This window comes from Hyla sarda, chromosome 8, assembly GCF_029499605.1.
Source record: "Hyla sarda isolate aHylSar1 chromosome 8, aHylSar1.hap1, whole genome shotgun sequence".
NCBI lineage: Eukaryota > Metazoa > Chordata > Amphibia > Anura > Hylidae > Hyla > Hyla sarda.
The window spans coordinates 37,676,869-37,694,864 of record NC_079196.1 but is presented as its reverse complement, the minus strand read 5'-3'; the positions used below and the strand labels follow the sequence as shown (position 1 = coordinate 37,694,864).

At 42.3% G+C, this 17,996-nt stretch overlaps 1 long non-coding RNA gene and 1 pseudogene across 4 annotated transcripts in view; both read left to right on the top strand.

Annotated features, from left to right (window-relative positions):
* LOC130285254 (uncharacterized) overlaps positions 1–17,996 on the top strand; it is a 163,546-nt gene that overhangs the window by 7,554 nt on the left and 137,996 nt on the right. For all 4 annotated transcript variants that reach the window (XR_008847311.1, XR_008847313.1, XR_008847314.1 and 1 more), the window contains exon 2: positions 10,278–10,482. This is a non-coding gene — a long non-coding RNA (uncharacterized LOC130285254). The remainder of the gene's footprint in view (positions 1–10,277; positions 10,483–17,996) is intronic.
* LOC130290131 (U2 spliceosomal RNA) lies at positions 15,865–15,975 on the top strand (annotated as a pseudogene).

Sequence of the window (17,996 nt, the reverse complement as noted above, 5' to 3'; positions counted from 1 at the left end):
ACCCCCCTTAATTTAAAACCTATCCTATATCCTGTGGATGGGGATAAGTTTTTTTGTAATTTTAGGTAGGAGACATCCTTTAATCTTACTGCCTATGTCTCTAAAATCATTTTTAAGGACACTACAACTATAATTTTGTGCCCCACTGCCAGCACCTGCCCTTCTCTACTCCCCCCCCCCCCCCCCTACTGGAGCTAATACCCTCCGTGGCTGTCAGTGTCTTGTTGCAATAGTGCTAACTAGCAACTAACATCCCCCTCATCTGCCAACAGAGCAAACTGACTCAGCTGACTTCCTGACTGTCCTGCACCTCCATCCCGCTATCCTCCCCACCTCTACCCTAGAGAGAGCATGCTCAGTGAGCAGCAGACTCCTTTCCATGTTTTCAACGTGTCTCAGTCTCCTCTGGATCCAGGATCTGGACTTGTACAGCAAGATGTTCCCTCAAAATAAATTTTATTTGCAAATGTGTCTTGCGCCACTTTTTCACCATAAAAGAGTTAGTTTTGAATATGCCCTCTAGTATATTTTTAGGCTAATTTTATTAAGAATTAAAAAAAAAAATTCTCAAAATTTTGCATCCATTTTTGCTAAATAATGTTCTCTATGTTGGTTGTCTGTGCACACAATATATATATATATATATATATATATATATATATATAGAAAACTGCCCATATTTTTTGCATCCATAAAAATAGGTGACGTCATATGGGGCGTTAGCAGTACCACAGTTAATTACTGCCGCAATTTTCCAAAGTCACTATCACACTTCAGGGAAATAGAAATAAGGATTGCCTGTCCTGTGAGGGCAATGAATAGTTGTTCTAACATTATGTGCATTGTAAATAAATCTGAGAGATGAAGAGTGAGCAGCTTTAATCATAGTCTGGACACAGAACTAATCACATAGCTCCTGCAGAGGCCATGCACTTATATTGGTTACTAGCTGAGTACCTGTTTTTTCCTTCCTAATTCTTGTTGGGGAGGAAAATAAATAATGGAGGAAGCTTTTGACTTCATATCCCGTCCGCATATTTTGTTGCCATATCCCGACCTCCTATCCTGACCTCCTATCCCGTCCTCTTTTCCCGTCCTCTTATCCCGTCCTCCTATCCTGTACTCCTATCCCGTCCTCCCGGCGTTTTCCATCCTCATCCTTGTTGGGGAGGAAAATCAACAAAGGAGGAAGCTTTTGACTTCAAATCCCATCCCCATATATTGTTGTCATATCCCAACCCCATATCCTGTCCTCATATCCCGTCCTCATACCCTGACCTCCTATCCCGACCTCCTATCTCAACCTCCTATCCCATACTCCTTTCCCGTCCTCCTATCCCATCCTCCTATCTTGAACTCCTATCCCAACCTCCTATCTTGACCTCCTATCCTGTTCTCCTATCCTATCCTCCTATCTCGACCTCCTATCCCGTCCTCCTATTCCGTCCTCCTATCCCGTCCTCCTATCCCGACCTCCTATCCCGACCTACTATCCCTTCCTCCTATCCTGTCCTCCTATCCCGTCCTCCTATCCTAACTTCCTATCTCGTCCTCCTATCCCATCCTCCTATCTCGACCTTCTATCCCGACCTCCTATCTTGACCTCCTATCCCGTCCTTCTATCCCGTCCTCCTATCTCGATCTCCTATCCCGTCCTCCTATCCCGACTTCCTATCTTGACCTCCTATCCTGTCCTCCTATCCCGACCTCCCATCTCAACCCCCTATCCCGTCCTCCTATCTCCACCTCTTATCCCGACCTTCTATCCCAACCTCCTATCTCAACCTCCTATCCCGTCCTCCTATCCGACCACCTATCTCGACCTCCTTTCCCGTCCTCATATCTCGACCTCCAATCCCGTCCTCCTATCTCGACCTCCTATCCCGACCTCCTATCTCGACCTCCCATCCCGTCCTCATATCTCGACCCGTAATATGTGTACCAGGTATTGAAATATCTCCAACCGTACAGAAGTTATGTGAGAACATACATTTCCCATTGATTTGCATGTGACTTTAAACAAAAACCCTGACCCTCACAAATGGGGGTAGTTAAGGGTTAAATTAACTATCCTATATTTTAAGTGGATATATAAGTAACATGTGACCAAGTATTATCGAAATATCTCCAGTTATGGAAGTTATGCAGTAACATATATTTCCCATAAACTTGTATGAGACTTTAAACATAAACCCCGCCCCTGGCAAATGGGGGTGAGTAAGGGTTAAATCACCTATTCTATGTTTGTTGTTGAGATATAAGTAACATGTGTGCCAAGTTTCATGTTAATATCTTTAGCCATTTGGAAGTTTTTGTGGAGCATACATACATACATACATACACACGTTGAGTTTTATATATATATATATATAGATAAAGAGGACAAATTTATATGGAGTAGAAAAGCATGACTATAGATAAAAGATACATGTTTTCATTGCAGCTGGAGACCCTATTGATTTCCCAGTTAGGCTGGGTTCACACCACGTTTTGTTAAATATGGTTCCCGTATACAGCTGGGAGGAGAGGGGCGGGGCTTAATCACGGTGCCCGCACTCAGCCGTATAGGGGAACCGTATTTAATGCATGTCTATGAGCCGACCGGAGTGAACCGCAGCCTCCGGTCGGCTTCGTTTTCGGCCGTATGCTGTTTCCCGACCACAGGCAAAAACGTGTTTTTGCCTGCGGTTGGGAAACCGCATACGGCCAAAAACGAAGCCGACCGGAGGCTGCGGTTCACTCGGGTCGGCTCATAGACATGCATTAAATACGGTTGCCGAATACGGCTGAGTGCGGGCGCCGCGATTAAGCCCCGCCCCCCCTCCTCCCAGTCGTATACGGGAACCTTATTTATCAAAACGTGGTGTGTACCCAGCCTTACAGTGGAAAACTGCAAACAAAAAGAGAAAAATAAGTGTAAATGTCTTTTGAGGATGTTAACTATTTATTTTAATAATTTTTTACATATATTAAAAAGTAATGTACAATCATAAAAAATTAAATAGTAATAAAAAATAAATAAAATAAAAACTCACCTCCCATGCCAACACAAGCAACTGCAATAGCATTCACCTGAGAGTATACATGTTTTTTTTCTTTCCAAATATTTTTATTAGTATAATAGAGACTACACACATATATATATATATATATATATATATATATATATATATATATATACTAATATAAAAGAAAAACAATTATCCATATAACTGTACATGTAATTATCCCACTACCACGCCGCTCCCTTCCTTTGGTGCGCAAAAAAAAAAAAAGGGAAGAGGAAACAATGTGTTTCTTCTTAAATCCCCCTACTCCATATTCATCAGCTCCCATGTGTTTTTATAAATATGTAAACTCCTCCTTGACTCTTTGCATTCTTATTTTGCCGATCAAATTTACCCAATGCTCTAATTTTGTCACATTTACCGAAAACCAAGATCTCAAGCTTAAAGGGGTACTCCGGTGAAAACCTTTTTTCTTTTAAATAAACTGGTGGCAGAAAGTTAAACATATTTGTAAATTACTTCTATTAAAAAATCTTAATCCTTCCATTACTTATTAGCTGCTGAATGCTACAGAGGAAATTCCTTTCTTTTTGGAACACTAATGACATCACGAGCACAGTGCTCTCTGCTGACATCTCTGTCCATTTTAGCAACCATGCATAGCAGATGTATGCTAAGGGCAGCATGGTGGCTCAGTGGTTAGAACTGCTGCCTTGCAGCGCTGGGGACTTGGGTTCAAATCCCACTAAGGACAACAATAAATAAAGCTTTATTATTATTATAATAACGTCAGCAGAGAGAACTGTGCTTGAGATGTCATCAGAGAGCATTCCGAAAAGAAAAGAATTTCCTCTGTAGTATTCAGCAGCTAATAAGTACAGGAAGGATTAAGATTTTTTTTAATAGAAGTAATTTACAAATATGTTTAACTTTCTGCCACCAGTTGATTTAAAAGAAAAAAAAAGGTTTTCACTGGAGTACACCTTTAATAATAAGTTTATTATATCAGCCATATTCAGAAATATCTCCCAAAATTATCGTTTTTAGATCTAAGTTTACTTTAACCCCTATATGATTGTCAACAAAATTACCAACCTCTCCCCAAAATTCTTACATTTTTTGACTTTCCCAAAACAAATGGAATAAATTAACTTGTTCCTTTTTACATTTTGGACAATTGCTATCCTCTCTATGTTTCAATTTCCATAGTTGAATTGGTGAGTAGTATAACCGAAAAATTATCCTCAACTGAGTTGTATTGGTAATGTTTATTTAGTGTACAGTGTGTAGTATTCTTTAAAATACAATCCTACACTGTGGATGTTATCACGCCTATTTCTCTTTCCCATTTACTTTTTATTCTTAACAACCTATTACCTTGTGCACTTCTTAATAAAATCTTATACATTTTCCCCAAATATCTACCCCCTGAGTTCTCCAAACTCAAAATATACATCAATGTTTATGTTTCAAGTGAAAAAATCTCTTTATTACTAGTGTATCTAGATGCCTCGGCTATTTGAACATACCAAAACCTATGTGAATCTACTAATCCAAATTTCCCCTTCATACTTTTAAAGGGGGGCATTTATCAAAGCATTTAGTAGTTTTTTTTTTTTTGCTTAAAATTGTCGCAAAAAAGTTGCACTTGTGACTATTCTCTTTTTTCTTTGACTTTTTGCATGTTCAGTGTCCTAAGCAAAAAATAAAAATCTTGCTTACCAAAGCAAAAAGTTATTTTTGATTTGCAGTGGACAGAGATTTATCAAGTGCGAAAGTCACAAAAAAGTCCCATTACATGAAAAAACCTACTAAATTTTCTCCAGCTCAGACATGGAGCAGAAAAAGCCACTACCAAAGCAAAAAAAGAAAAGAAAAATTGCTTACGTGAAAGAAATTTATCAACGGGCTGAAAGCAGTTAATAAATAAGTCGCACATAAGCAAAAAAGTTGTAAGAAAAAAATAACTAAAAAAAGGAGTACATAAGCAAACATTGATAAATGTCCCCTAAAGGGTTTTAACACTTTCGGGGAGAGTGTTAAAACCCTTTGGGGGACATTTAAGTCAACTCTTTGTGGGGGACAAAGAGTTGACTTAACAATTCCATTCCCCTATTTTTCCAAAATTCATTACCCATCCCACGATTTTATTCAGTAAATTTAGAATTCCTCTATATTTTTTTGAAACCAAAACTACCCTTAATTTTACACAACGCCTTCAGTTCTTCCCAAATCCTTTTATACATCCTAAGAATTGACAAGTGCTCCCCCTTTTACCCAGTTCTAGCCCGGAATCTACCCCTTCCAGTGCATTCTTATACTGTGATTCATTTTCTACCAAATATCTCAGCACCCAGTTGTAATTTCCTTTAATAAAATTCTGTAATTTGATAGCAAAGTAATACATTTTGAATTTAGGGAGACCTCAAGGAGGAGTTTGGAAAATTATCTGGATTAAAGATTAATTGGAATAAATCCACTTTACTCTCCATTGGTAATCAGGTGAGGCCCCTTATTGAAGGAATTAAGGTGCTGGATCAGGAAGAGGAATTAGACTACCTAGGATTGAAAACATCGACGAAAGTAGATTCTTTTACCAAATTAAATTTGACACCTATTATTAAAGAACTCTAAGCTAAGATTCGTAAATAGAAAAATATTCCTTTATCCCTAGCAGACAGGGTGGGGTTGATTAAAATGGTGGTCTTGCCAAAAATTCTCTTTGTTCTCTATGCAGCACCTATATGGATTGCAAATAAATGATTTAGGGCTCTCGAAGCTGAAATGAGTAGGCTATTGTGGGGGCGCAGTAGAGTCTGTATGAAATACCCTGATCTAAATGGCCTTAAAGGGGAAGGAGAGTATACATGTTACGTATAGTGTTGAGCGGCATAGGCCATATTCGAATTCGCGAATATTCGCAAATATATGGACGAATATTCGTCATATTCGTAATATTCTCGTTTAATTTTCGCATATGCGAATATTCACGTGTGCGAAAATTAACACATGCAAAAATTTGCATATACAAAAAATAGCATAAGCGAAAATTCGCATATGCGAAAATTAGCATATGCAACTTTTCGCATATGCGAAAATTCGCACACCAGTCTCACACAGTAGTATTAGAGCCTTCTTACACCACATAAGCTGGAAGCAGATAGGGATGATCACTGTGATGTGTACTGTGAAAAAAAAGATATTCGTAATTACGAATATATAGCGCTATATTCGTGAATATTCGCGAATACGCGAATATGCGATATTCGCGAATAAAATTCGAATTGCGAATATTCGCAAGCAACACTAGTTATGTATAATATATGTATATTACATTTATTTATTTTACAGTAAAGTTGCAAATTGTAAAAAATACTTTTTGCACAAATGTCCCCTATTATAACTAGAAAAAAATAAATAAATAAATAAATAGTTACTCAATGCATCATGAACAAATTTTAAAAAATTATTTTGGTAAGTTAGGGCAATTAAACAACCAGAGGCACAAAATTGTTAAAGTGTGTGATCATTAAGGGTGAAAACACTCTGGTCATTAAAAGGTTAAGTCCTCTAACCCAAATGAGCTAGAGCAAGGGTCCTTAAGTCGAGACCCGGATAGCAGACGCCAGTTGTCTGGACCCAGGGGCATTTGCGTTTGCAACTGGTCTGCCCAGGGATCCAGGACAAATGCCCGGAATCCCCAAACAAGAACTGCTTGCACTGTGCCTCCAAAATGTAGAAACAGTTGAAACATTTCATGCTCTGTGACTTCCACCGGACCACTTGTAGACTGTTTGCTTCTTTAAGCCTACAAGCCATCTCAAGAAATTTAGCGATGCCTGCCTGGCACAGACTGAGTAGATCCTTGAAAGTCTGCTACGGGTGTAAGATGCAGCTGCTTGATGGAGGAGCGATAGGAGAGGTGAGTTGTTTGGGGAGCTATATATAGTTTGGGATGTATATAGTATGGAGGTATATTAACAATATGGGGCATATTCAGTGTGGGGCACATTATAGTGGCATAGCATAGGGGATATTAACAGTATGGGAGCATATTGAAAGCATGGGGACATATTAACAGTATGGGTCATTAAAGGGGTACACCACTGGAAAAAAAAATTAAATCAACTGGTGCCAGAAAGTTAAACAGATTTGTAAATTTCTTCTATTTAAAAATCTTAATCCTTCTAGTACTATTCAGCTGCTTTATGCTCCAGAGGAAGTTCTTTTCTTTTTGAATTTCCTTTCTGTCTGACCACAGTGCTCTCTGCTGATACCTCTGTCCATTTTAGGAACTGTCCAGAGTAGGTGCAAGAGTAGGACTACTACAGTATATTGGAAATTATACAATTTGGAGATTTTGTATAAAGGTGAGGCAGAGTGCTTTAAGAGGTTTTGTGCGGCAAATTCTGCAGGATGGAGGGATAGATGGGGAAGGTCGCCAGATGTAGAAGAAAAGAGAATGACTGAGTAGAGAAGACGTCACCTGTAAATCACTGGATGTATCTGCACTGTAACTTTACTTCTGGTGTTGAGCTTGGTTTTTGGCCTGACAATAGATAAGTGGGTATTTCTAAAAGAATAATTTAAGAATATAATATAACAGAGAAAATGCACATGTAACAATCTATCCATTCACCTTGTGCTATCTTCTCTGCATTCTCTTTCATTGCAGGGTTTATATGTCAGTATGTGCTTATATGAGCATATTTATGCTTCTGTTCATTTTACTACAAATCCAGTTAATGAGAACTATTTTAAATGTGATGTATTATACAGTGTATTTAGCATTACATGGCAGCTCCAGCAGCTGCTTACCTTAATCATGCTGAATTTATCATATAAACTGCTCCTTAAACTCCCAGCAAAACACCATTATTTCTGCACATCGCCTGTGCCACCCACACTGCCTGGCATCCTAGCGTCTACTCCTCGGGTATAATTTTATACTCAGCCTCATAGCATCATTAACATTGTGAACTGGATAGGAAAATAAATATGTTGATTAATTATAAATTACTATAATTCTTTAACTGCTAAGATTTCACATTATCTCTCTTTTGCTCATACGGTATATGTGATTCTAATTCTAGTATGTTTTTGAGTTGTTGTTGTTTTTTTTTAGCAGTTATAGGACCTGAAATTAACCGAAGCCAAGCTTAGTTTGTAAATAGGCCACAGTAAAAATTTGATCTACATTCAGACATTAAAGTAACATTTTTCATGATCTTAGTAAGTGAAAGGGTCACATCTTACACTATCCCGCAGCCCAAAGGAGACTTTCTGTGAATGGTCAAATAACCTTAAATCAGTGGTGCAGTATAAGTTGCCTGCACCTGGGGCAAGACTGGGTATTCTGTCGCCCCCCCCCCCCCCAACCCTAGCCCACGAATGTAAGCAAAAAGGGACATACACAGGATTGTCTTAAGGGGTGGGGTTTAACTGCATTGACTACTATTTGTAATACCAATATCCCCAAAAATACTGCTATACATGTGACAACTAATATTGCCACTCGATGACCACACATTACCCCACATAGTGACTAGATAAAACCACCAGACCAGTATTCCCCTATACAGTGGCTATATAATAGTAGATTTCAGCTGTACACAGGCTCTGTAGGCCATATAAGTGATTACATGCAGTTACATCCAGTGACCCACAAGTGAAGTCTTCTTGGAGTCATTACCGTCACATTTCTTCTCTATCCAGCCCCCATCCACCATGAAGACTTTTTCTACTCCCATGTGCCGAAAATAATGAAACTTTTATAGTAAGAGTAAGTAGGTGGGTTGGGGGGGGGGGTAGGCAGACTATTAGGTGGGTACTACCTATAGATAGATCATTTTCTCCCCAGTAGGTAGATGTTACAGTAGGTAAGTGATTTCCCCCATAAGGATTGTGTCCCTAATAGGTAGGTTATTTCCCCCCTATCTTGTAGATTTCCCCATTAGGTATGTCATTCATTCCCCCCCCCTCCCTCTCCTTTAGGTAGAAGCTCCAATTGGGAAGGCACTTCCACCCCATTAGGTAGACTCCCTATAGACTGGTAATTCCCCTTATCCATTGCCTAGCTTTCCCCAGTAAGTAGTTAGTTTCACCCCATTAAATAAATGTGGACAGTGGGTAAGTAATCCACCCATTAGATAAATGTCCCTTCAAGGTAGATAATCCCCACATTAGGTAGGATGCCTCCTGTAGCTAGGTCATTTATGCAGGGGTCAAGCCCTGGGAAAGAAAGTGTGGGAGCTCACCCAAGATTTCCACTCAAGGGTTGGTCCTGCATGACTCCTGCTAATGGCATAATGGTAACAGTGTTCCTGCTGTGGAAAAAACGGCAGAACTTAAGCCCTGCATTTATGTCACTAGACATAAAATATTAAAGAAACTCACCTTCTCTACGCTTTCATAGAGATTAAAGGGTACCTCTCATCAAAAAAACTTTTGATATATTATAGATTAATGTATGCAGAATAACTTTACAATTGCATGTTATTAAAAAAATCTTCTTTCTATTTAATTTTCCACTTTGAAGAAATGACCACTAGGGGTCTCCCTACCAGTCCTGGCAGCAAGCATTTCAGACTCATGCTGGAGTCCTAAACACTACGAGCTGCCAGTCTGCTTTGTTCACAAAGGAGAACACTCAGAGCTGCCAGCCTGCTTTGTTCACAGCCTGTTTGGCTGTGAATAAAGCAGGCTGGAAGCTCTGAGTGTTTAGGACTCCAGCATGAGTCAGAAATGCTTCTGACAGGACTGATCGGGAAAAATACAATAGAAAGAAGCATATTTTTCATTAACATGCTATTGGAAAGTTATTCAACATTCATTAATCTAAAATATATCAAAATTTTATTTGATGAGAGGTACCCTTTAAGGGGTACCTTCTTCCTTGAATCCTTGCCCCATCGCCTGCAGCCTACAAAAAGGCCAGGAGCGAAGCAGACATTCTCATGTAGGCCATACTCGATGACATCCTGAGGCTGCTGTAGTAGTACAGTACAGGAGCAGGGAATCAGAACTGGAGTCCCTACTCTTGCTAAGCTTTTGATGTAGTGTATCCTGGAATACACATAGAGGGGCAGGCACTACTATTTACTGACCGGCTTCCTGCTCATGTGAATAATTCATCACTACTCAATTAGCATTCTTAGGGGCTCAAATTTTGACAAATATAAAATGATGCACACTTTTGCACTACTAAAATTTAGGACATTCTGCTGTCAAAAGAGACTCACAATGGCTTTTTCTCCTCTTTACATTTAGATGGTAGTACTGTGGACATGTATCAGTATTAATACTGGTATTAACGCAAGGGAAAGCAGCCCAGAACTGTATGGGTAGTCAGAGCTATATTACATCCGCGTCTCTCTGTTACTAGCAATGGACTGAGCCTAACAAAAGGCAGTGGACAGCACATTGCAGGAAAGTACAGCACCTAGTGGCTAAACTTTAGAGCTTTTTTTCTGGGGTAAGCATTCATTTTTTGTCAATGAAGTAATTTACAAATATGTTAGGAATCATGCAGGCTATCAAATGGAGAGAAGTTGCTTGAAATGACAGTGGGCGTTTAACTTATTATTAATCTTTTTAATGTTTTTTTTTTTTTATAATTTCAAGATTTTCAAAACCTGGAATAAAATTTTAAAAAGTCAGAATGAAAAAAATCATGGAAACTTTATCCAAATTTTCTCTGCATGTAAAACTTAGGTAACTCAGCAGATACAATGACAGAGATAAATACACGTAAATACTTACACTGCCGAGGGATGATGCCATGTAAAATTTGTACTTCTAAATTACACACTGCCTTCTGTTCAAGCAGAGCTCTCCACAGTCCTTGAGACTGAACTTTCTATGGAAATCCTCTGGGCTTATAAATAAGAAGTGACTGCAGTTAAAGCAATAGTCTCTCTAAATAATGCAAACATTCTAAATAGCACTACTTGAAGTGTTCAGCTTGAATTCTTTAGTACTTTGCTTTTTAGCTGTAATAAGTCTGGAGAGCAGGAACTAATCACTTTTTGTATTTCCGTGTTTCTCCGAAAATAACACCGGGTCTTATATTAATTTTAGTCACAAAAAACACACTAGGGCTTATTTTCAGGGTAGGGCTTAGTTATTCATGGGGGGCTGCAGGAGTGTGGAAGATGGAGGCTGTGGGAGTGTGGAGGATGGGGGGCTGTGGGAGGATGGGGGGGCTGTAGCAATGTGGAGGATGGGGGGGCTGTGGGAGTGTGGAGGATGGGGGGCTGTGGGAGTGTGGAGGATGGGGGGCTGTGGGAGTGTGGAGGATGGGGGCTGTGGGAGGATGGGGGGCTGCAGCAGTGTGGAGGATGCCGCACCCCCCATCTTCCACACTGCTATAGCCCCCCATCCTCCACACTGCTATACAGCCCCCCATCCTCCCACAGCCCCCCATCCTCCACACTGCTCTACAACCCCCCATCCTTCCACAGCCCCCATCCTGCACACTCCCGCAGCCCCCCATCCTCCACACTCCTGCAGCCCACCATTCTCTACACTGCTACATTACTGGTGGCCGTGGTCCGGATCTGGACCGCAGTCCACCAGTTGAGTACCCCTGGCCCTAGGTCTTATTTTCGGGGTAGGGCTTATATTGCAGCCCGCCCCGATAATCCAGCTAGGGCTTATTTTCGGGGTAGGGTGTATTTTCGGGGAAACAGGGTAACATTTCTGTTATAATTTATTACAAGTTCTCAAAATCTATAAGTTTCCCTAAACGGTTTCTTCTGTGTCTTTTTGGTTTCCTACTGAAAACAAGAACCTTGCCCCATCAGTACTAGAAATTCGAGAATGCTCATAGTCTAAAGGGAAACACTCCCAACTGCATATAGCTGTTTTTAATTTATTGAAAATAGCTAAAAGGGGTTCTCTGCCCCTAGATTTCGGATCGTGGGGATCCCACTGCTGGGAACCCCCGCGATCACCGGCACCCCACCCCGTCATTCTGAACTTTTCATTTTAAATGCTGGGTTCAGGGCTGTGGTTGTGATGTCACGCCACACCCCCTCCATTTTTTCTCTATGAGAGGAGGCGTGATGGCCGTCACGCCTCCTCCCATAGACAGAATTGGGGGCGTGGTGTTATGTCACAAGGGAAATTGAACGCGACATTACGGCCCATCGCCACGGAAAACCAATATTCTAACCATACTGTTTAGAATGCCGGGTGCTACATAGAGATTCCGGGGGGTCCCAGTGGTGGGACATCTTAGGGGATAAGATCATAGGGAATAAGATGTCTAGGGGAGGAGTACCCCTTTAAATCATAATCAGTTGTGAAAAAAAACCTAAAAAAACATACAATAGTACAATAGTAAACACTTACTTTGAAGGGCAGGTGCGTAACTCACAGAATAAGGCTAAAGACCCTACACTATACATTAAACACACTGCACAATGCACTACAAAAACATTCTGATAAAACTCACATGTCAAACAAGAAGGATAAAGAACCAATGATAAGGGTAATTGTAGTGGAAAAAGAGGGAAAAGGGAAGGGTTGTCAGAGGCCCAGAAGCCCAAAAACCGATAGATGCACTGTGAAGGAAGGGTTAGTCCTTCTTTTCATTGAAATATAGACAGTCCATGATGAATGTAACATCTGCGCTCCGGCCAGACACGCTGGCCGTGAGCGCTCTCTTGTCATAGCCCCGCTGCCGGCGGGCCTATGATTCGCATTGTGGGACGCGCCCGCATGCGAATCCCAGCCCGTCACTCACCTCCCTGGTCTTTCTGTCCCCGCAGCCTCGGCACATGCGCCCCCACCTCCTAGGGTGCACGCGTGCCGGAGCTCTAACTTTTAAAGGGCCAGTACCCATTTAATTGAGTGTCTACACCTGCACCTTGTCTATAATTATCTGCTCCTCCCTTTATTCCCTGCCGGATCTTTGTTGCCTTGGTGCCCTAGAGAAAGCTACTGTGTTTCTGTGTTCCTTATATCTGTGTACCAGATCCTTGTTCCGTTACCTGACCCTGCACCTGTGACGCCTGCCCGGACCTACTGCTACCTTGACCACGTCTTGCCAGGTTTCTTTTGTGCCACATCTCAGCTACCTGTGTGGACGAGTCATGCCAGGGGTAGCGACCTAGGTGCTGCCTGCCGCAGCAAGACCATCCCGCTTTGCGGCGAGCTCTGGTGAAAACTAGTGGCACCTTAGACTCCGCTCCCTGGCATGGCTCACATCATCATCCACACAGGCCTAGAGGATCCACCACCTGCCGTGACTATAACAGTAAGATCCGGCCATAGATCCCGCTGGGGAGCCTTTGCCAGATGTTTTGGATCTTTCCACCATCATGGCTCAGCAGTCACAGCAGTTAGCCCATCAGGCACAACAACTGAATCAACTCTCAGCCATGGTGCAACAGCTACTTGCCGCTCAGCAGCAACAACAGCAACAGCAGCAGCCACCTGTTTCTGAGCCTCCTCAAGTGTCTGCAGCTTTGTCCTTGCCTTCAAAGTATGATGGATATCCCAAGCTGTGTAGAGGCTTTGTGACACAGTGTTCTATCCATCTAGAACTCATGGCGGATCTGTTCTCGATGGAGCGTGCTAAAGTGGCGTTGTGGTCAGTTTACTGGCTGGAAAAGCTTTAGCCTGGGCAACTCCTCTCTGGGATCATAGAGATCCGGTCTCTTTGAACCTGTTGGCCTTCCTTGCAGAATTCCGCAATGCATTTGAAGAACCCACGCCAGCCTCCTCTGCCGAGACGGCTCTACTGAACCTCTGCCAAGAGAACTCCTCCGCTGGCAACTACGCAATTCAGTTCCGAAATCTTGCCTCTTAACTTGCTTGGAACGATCAGGCCTTGTGTGCTACCTTTAAAAAAAGGACTTTCCTCTAGAATCAAGGATGCTCTCGCTGCATGAGATTCTCCAACTAACCTGAGCAAACATCCATTTAGCCACTTGAATTGATGTGCGGAAGAACTTCCTTTGGAAAAAGAACCTGTCCGAACACGGCGATTACCTCGTCTGGCACCTGTGTTCCAACATCCACCCCTACTGTCTTCTTTGCCTCCTGCTGAATAGGCTATAGAAGATGACCATTTTCACTTAACACAGCAGGAAAGATCCTACAGATGCAATGAGAATTTGTGCCGATATTGTGCAAGTCCAGATACTTTCTCAAAGACTGTTCTGTACGTCCTCCGCGTGTGGGAGAACGCTCTCATCTTGGACAAGTAGGAGTGGCATCCCTTGATGTGAATATTACCTCTTCACGCTTGACCACCCAGGTTTAAGTGTTTACCTCTGCCAAGACTTCTTTCATGGCTTCTGCTTTTTTGGACTCTGGTTCCGCTGGCAACTTCATTGGGGTCTCCCAAATTCATAAACACCATCTTCCAGTGACACGTCTTGTCAAGCCCTTCTACATTTCTTCTGTTAATGGACAAAATCTGAACTTTAAGGTGCAATTCCGCACTTAACCCCTCGTCATGCAAGTAGGGGATTTGCATAAGGAAAAAAATTGTGTTTGAAGTGAAACCACATTGTACTTTGGAGCTCCTTCTTGGTCTACCTTGGCTTCAACGTCATTCTCCACAACTTGACTGGAAATCTGGTGAAATCACTTGTTGGGGACAATTTTGCCAAGATCACTGTCTCGTGCTTCCTCTTAGGCCTGCTAATAAAAGCATCAGAGCCGACGCTCTTTCCAGATTCTCCGAAGTTGCAGGATTGGACTCCATGCCAAGGCATAATGTTGCTCCTGTGATAACTTCTGTGCCTTTTAAACTCAGACATAAGGTCTTGAATTGGGGACATTCTTCATTGCCAGTTGGTCACCTTAGAAGAAGGAAGACTCCACAACAGAAACCAAAGGGGGGTACTTTAACATCTGCACTCTGACCAGACGCGCTGGCCGTGAGCGCTCTCTTGTCATGTCCCATGTCATGTCCCTGCTGGCGGGGCCGGGATTCACATCGCGGGGCACGTCTGCATGTGAATCCCAGCCTGTCACTCACCTCCCTGGTCTTTCTGTTCCCGCAGCCCCGGTGCGTGTGCCCCCAACTGCTAGGGCACGCATGTGTTCCGGAGCTCTTACATTTAAAGGGCCAGTACTCATTTAATTAAGTGTCTACACTTGCACCTTGTTTTTAAGTATCTGCTCCTCCCTTTGTTCCCTGCTGGATCTTTGTTGCCTTTGTGCCCTAAAGAAAGCTACTGTGTTTCTGTGTTCCTGATATCTGTGTACCAGATCCTTGTTCCATTACCTGACCCTGCACCTGTGCCGCCTGCCCTGACCTACTGCTACCTAGACCACGTTTTGACAGGTTCCTTTTGTGCCATGCCACATCCCAGCTACCTGTATGGACGAGTCGTGCAAGGGGTAGCGACCTGGGTGCCGCCTGCCGCAGCAAGACCATCCCGTTTTGCGGCGGGCTCTGGTGAAAACCAGCGGCACCCTAGACTCTGCTCCCTGGCACAGCTCACGTCATCATCCACACAAGCCCAGATGATCCACCACCTGCAGCGACCCTAACAATGAAATCGGATTTGAGAAGGCTGCAGACCAGCCAGTGGATGCTCAGAATGGAGATCCCGTTCCAGTTCATAACCAGGTCTTTCTACACAGTGCCCTTATAACAGATCATTAGGTGCTAGGTATCTTGGACAGCCCCTACTATGTAATCCCAGAATATAATCCAAGTACCCCATGTTGTGCTAGGCTTCTTCTGGGTAAGAGTCCATTCTCCCAAGAATCCAACAGGGCCAGAGCAAACAGGCATGTAGGAAAGATGGACCAAGTGCCTGGTGTTGCTTGGTCCACAGGCATGCATGAGAATTCTTAGGGGCAGGCCCCCTCAAATGGTCATTGATGCCAGGTTGGTGCTTTGCCTTTTGGCTAAGGTCAAGTGTAGTGTCTGTTCTTATCAGTGGTTACTGCTGGAGCCATTCAGATAGAATGGAACTACACACAGAGAGGAGCAACAATACAGTGGCTGGCCAAAAGGCTACCCAGCGGTGACCAGGCCACAAGATATGGGTTAGGTAAAAGCCAAGTCACTGAAAAGCCATGGCAATGGTGACCCTTGGATATTGCAACTCACTGGGGATGGCACCCCACTGAGGGAAGTTCCTTGCATGTACTTTGTTTTCACTCTATTTGGGCACACACCTCTAGTTTCATAGCCTTATACTGCCAGATGATATACTTTATTTATTTTTGCCCAATTTTTCTTGTGTGTGTGTGTGACACAAGGACTTTACAGCGTGTGGTGCCCTTTTGGGTGTCCCTCCTGGAGGTCTGGGGGAGGGGTGTATTGCCTTCAGGTTCCTAACCTCTCTGCAACCCTGGGTCCCCTTTTTTTAAGGAATGACAACCAGTTTTTGTGCTTCTTGGCTGATACTTGAGTTGCGGCCTAGGTTGATGGGGGTAGCACTTGGGTGATAGAGCACTGCCTCAGTTAAATAAGGGGCTTATTAATGCACTAGGTTTGGAAGGTGCTATGAGTAACGGCTTCACAGCAAGGCAGGAGTAATATCATATAAGCAGCTCTGGTCTAAGCAGTGAACTGCTGCTTTTGCTGCTGCGATTGATGATAAGGACAGGCTAAAGAATGGAGGGGGATTTCAACAAGGAAAGGCTTACATCACAAAAGCAACCCTGTTCTAAGAGGAGAGCTGCTGCTGCTAATGATGATGATGACAAGCTACACAACAGATTACTGCCAAAAACTTTATGTGTAGTCAGAGATGAGGGGAAATTTTACCTTTTACACATTTGTGAAACCCCTGAGAAAGGCAGACAGACTTAGCTTGCATTCACACAATCCATGCTCTCTTCTACACCAAGCACTAGCTAAGCACCGCCCCACTTCCTGCAGTCTGTCTAAGTATCTCTGTTACTAACAATGGACTGAAAGCCTATATAGATGCACCAAACTGACACAATATTATGAGTAAATATAAATCTTTATTATAATCAAATAGGATAAAACATGATAAAAAATCAGCAGCAGTTAGAAAGAAAACGACTCCGAACACAGATATTAAATAATGTCCAATAGGTACATGGAATGGCACATAAGTATAGGTATACAATACTTAATGAAAAGTGGACTAAAAACAAGCCACAATACATGTATATATATAAAGAATACACCTAGAAGTGCCTAAGTCAACCCAGTACACTAATGTAAACAAGAAGGACATATGAAGAAGTATAGCTAGTATAGTATCATTTGTCCAGTGCTATCGGCAGTATGAATACAGGGAGACAAGGATGTTACCCATACATATCTGAGGGGAAACAAACCACCTCAGTAAAAGTTGGAGCATCGGTTGTCCCTGAAAAAAGTTAGATTAAACATGTAAGACTGTCCATGCACCTAGCCAACTGACACCCAGCTGTACTTACACAGGTCGGGAGCCTACCCCTACGTCGTTTCGCTCACTCGCTTCCTCAGGGACTCCCTGAGGAAGCGAGTGAGCAAAACGACGTAGGGGTAGGCTCCCGACCTGTGTAAGTACAGCTGGGTGTCAGTTGGCTAGGTGCATGGACAGTCTTACATGTTTAATCTAACTTTTTTCAGGGACAACCGATGCTCCAACTTTTACTGAGGTGGTTTGTTTCCCCTCAGATATGTATGGGTAACATCCTTGTCTCCCTGTATTCATACTGCCGATAGCACTGGACAAATGATACTATACTAGCTATACTTCTTCATATGTCCTTCTTGTTTACATTAGTGTACTGGGTTGACTTAGGCACTTCTAGGTGTATTCTTTATATATATACATGTATTGTGGCTTGTTTTTAGTCCACTTTTCATTAAGTATTGTATACCTATACTTATGTGCCATTCCATGTACCTATTGGACATTATTTAATATCTGTGTTCGGAGTCGTTTTCTTTCTAACTGCTGCTGATTTTTTATCATGTTTTATCCTATTTGATTATAATAAAGATTTATATTTACTCATAATATTGTGTCAGTTTGGTGCATCTATATA